At 46.0% G+C, this 3,533-nt stretch overlaps 1 non-coding gene across 1 annotated transcript; it reads right to left on the bottom strand.

Moving 5' to 3' along the window:
* Positions 1-245: 245 nt before the first annotated feature.
* On the bottom strand, positions 246-319 carry TRNAI-GAU (transfer RNA isoleucine (anticodon GAU)). The gene has a single exon. It is a non-coding gene; the product is annotated as a tRNA-Ile (tRNA).
* Between the last annotated feature and the right edge of the window lie 3,214 nt (positions 320-3,533).

Genomic DNA, 3,533 nt, shown 5'->3' with positions numbered 1-3,533 from the left:
ATGCTATCCTGTCTCCTCACCCTCTCTCCACGGCCTGTGTAGTCTGCTGAGGATGCTGGGCCTATTTTTACTCTCAGTGTACATTATGCATCCATCCATCCATCCACCCACCTACCTCCCTCACCCTGGCTCCTTTCTCTCCGTTGGTAAACATGCCTCAGTGTACCTTATACAACCACTGCTCCAGGTGAGGTTTTTTTTTTTTTTTTTTTTTTTTTTTTTTTTAGGGAGGACACAGCTCATAGTGGCCCATGCAGGGATCGAACCGGCAACCTTGGTGTTATCAGCACCATGCTCTAACCAATTGAGCTAACCGGCCACCCCCAGGTGAGATGTTTTTGAATCAAAGATGGGTTTTCTGATTTTCTTACTTTAGCTGTACACTCTACTTTCTGACTAAGTATTACAGTTCTTTCCTCACCAACTAAACCACCAAGAGACATAGAACTCTCACCTTTCCAGAACCAAAAGAAAAAAAAAAAGGTAAAAAATATAGATGTATATGTGTCATAAAGAATAGTTTCAGAATTTGTAAAATTAGCATTGCAACCCATTGGCCAAATGTCTGCTCTTTTCTAGCTGGGGAGGATTGAAGGGTCATGCGTACCTTGCCCTGCCTCCCTGCTCCTGTAATTCTGTGCTAGACTTGAATCACAGGGCATTTCCATGTTTTCCAAGGAGAAGTGGAAGTTGGAAGACAAGACATGAATGGAAGCAAATGGGGTCATTTCATTGCTTCTGGTCGTTGCTTCTGAAATACACCTACTCCATCCACCTTTAGCTCACGAAGCTTCCATTGCAAGATTCCATGACGTTTTGCTGTTCTTTAGCTACTAGGAAGAGATGAGGCTCAGTAATGTTCAGGGGACATAAAGATGTACCCCAGCTTCGTGCCTAACCTGTGAGTTTTAGTTAGTCAGAGAATTGGCACAACTGTGCCAATTCTCTCTCCTTTTAGTCTGAGTAAGTGCTTGCAATTTGAGCATTTGAGCCAGTTTTTGGTTCAGGTATTGATTCTGGAAGACTGTTAATATGCAAATATCTAACAGGAGAAAGTTATCCTTCTTATCACCTGTAACAGGTTAGCTGATCAGAAAAAAAACTGATGACAGAGAATAAGGTCCTGGGAGAAATATACCCTCAGAGACTACATTCTGACCGAGATGTGGAGAACCTTCTGGGTTTGGAGTCTTGCTTGGGAAGATGACAGGCTCAGAAGGAAACTGCACAAAGATACTGAGGGCCTGGGGCAAGGAGAGGTTAACGTACCTGTCGACAGGGAGACAGACAAATCCTGTCTGCTGCACAGGCTGAGTGGTTTGGTCTCAGAGATGCTCAAGCAGCTTCAGGGCTGGGCTTGGCCACGCAAGTGCCCGGCCTGCAGTGCAGGCCTCTGGATTCACTTCCTGGCCCATGTTCCCTATAAACCTCATACTCATTTTGGCCCCTCCTCGAATTCCAGCAATAACAGTGCTCATTAGTAAGTACTTTCAAATGCTTTTGTGTACACTGCCTCATGATGCTGCGACAGAGCTGAGGCTGGGCCATGCGACTGCGGGCACTGCAGAGGTGCCCTTGGGTGTGTGCGCTTCTGTCACAGGAGACCCACTCAGCCTCATCTCCTGCCTTTCTACCTCGAGGCATTTCACGTGAGATTCCCTCCAAGGAGCGAAAGCTCCCATTCACACCGTTATTTTTCTTTGCAATTCTGTCTCTCACAGCTGTGTGACTCATTTGGTCCTGGGGCTCTTGACTTGGCAGGACTTCTGCCAGGAGGTAAAGGAAAGTTTAATTAGAAAATGATCCTCTTGCCTGTGGTGGTGATTATCATACTTTATCGAGGCGCACAGTTTTGACCCCAGTCTGCTCCCCATTTTCAGTGCTTGGCCAGAGAAGACAGTAATCTGATTCCCACTGCTGATAGCAGCCTACTTACTGCTCTCCCCTGGTTTGAAATGGGAAGGCATCCCTCTCCGCACCTCTATCCCTTTAGCTCAACTAAATGGTTCTGTGAAAAGGCTTTGCACAAGGCTTTAAAACCACTCCACAGAGCTTCAGGAAGGTCAGAGACAGAGTGTTTAAGTGAGGATTTTATGAGCCCAAATTTGGAGGCTTTCATTGCATTTACCAGGAAACACATCCTCTCCAGGTGCCTCTAAGGTCACCACGATTGAAGTGAATGGGGTCAGGGGCTTAGAATTCCTTCTTCTGAATAAATGTGGTCAGCTGAAGGCTACACAGTTTTAAAAGATGCGGTGTGTATGTTTAAAGGGTAAAGTTGGGCTGAGCAGGATAGAGCGTAGGGGCTGTGGGTCTGGGAACTGCCAGTCACAGGCCTTTCCTCAATCTTGACTTTGAGACCTAGAGGCCATGTGCAATGGCTTTGACTTTTTTCTTTCTCTTTCTTTCTTTCTCTTCTTCTTCTTTTTTTTTTTTAAGATCATGGATACCACTGTTGCAAAGAAACCGCCTGGCTGTCTCTTGGCTTAAGCTGAATTCCACAATACATCCAGAGATGTATTCTCTCTGCCGCAGAGGGAGGAGAGAGACCCACAGGGACAGCAGGACTCCCTGGGGCGGCCCCCTGTGGGTGAGGGACCACTGAGAAACTCTCTCTTTCCCTTTGTGTTCCCCAAGCTGCACAATCCCAGCTCAGTAACGAGTCTCCATGTTCACAGTGTACCCCATGCAGTTCTGTGTTACCTTAACATACAGTGCTTTCCGAAAAGGGAGATGTTGTTGGGGACACGTGTGTACGATGTAATGTGTTCTAAAGCTCTTGATGTTCTGGACATCTGCATATCAGGACAAGGTGTTCAATTAAAAATTCAAAATTTCTGTCATCCTATGCTGCAGTTAGGGTGTCTTTTTTCAAGGACAGAATTGGCAGTCATTGATGTGGCATGTTTTTAGAAGCAGTGGGCTCCATGGCTAAAAATATCTACAAATATTTGCCTATCTTCCTCCCCACTATAGAATCTTTCATTTGGGTAAAGGAATTGCTCCCCTCACATCCTCTTTTTAAAAATTCTTAAACCTTGGAGAGGTAAAAGACATGCAGCTATTCATTTACACTGTAACCTGAATGATGAAGTTTGCTAATAACTTTCTAATGGTAGCTAAGTGAGGGCTTATCAGGAGAGGGGAAAGTTGTAGGTTAGTTGGCATATATGTGTATGTGTGTGTGTTGGGCGAGCGGGCAAAGATGAAAAGGGTACGAGCACCTGGGTTGCGGAGACGAGTTGCCCCAAAGACAATTTCTTCCTCTGTTGTGGTTTTCCTCAGAGCACTGTTTCTGCAGCATCCTCACCTGCAGGAGGGTCAAAAGCCATTGTGGTGCGGGAGGCCTCCTAGCCTACCCCAGCTGCACTGCTAGTAGAAGCTTCTGGGGAAAGATGTTTTGTGAACAGCCCCCTGCACCCTTTCCTTGCCAAGCAGTATTTTTTAAATGCCAGTCACACTATAATCCAGGCATCTGCAAATCTGGCCTGTGGGGCAAATCTAGCCACCTTCCTACTTTTGTGAAAAGGTTT

The sequence above is a fragment of the Rhinolophus ferrumequinum genome, chromosome 6, assembly GCF_004115265.2.
Source record: "Rhinolophus ferrumequinum isolate MPI-CBG mRhiFer1 chromosome 6, mRhiFer1_v1.p, whole genome shotgun sequence".
Lineage (NCBI taxonomy): Eukaryota > Metazoa > Chordata > Mammalia > Chiroptera > Rhinolophidae > Rhinolophus > Rhinolophus ferrumequinum.
The sequence above is the reverse complement of the archived record's forward strand: the minus strand, read 5'-3'. Positions and strand labels throughout refer to the sequence as shown.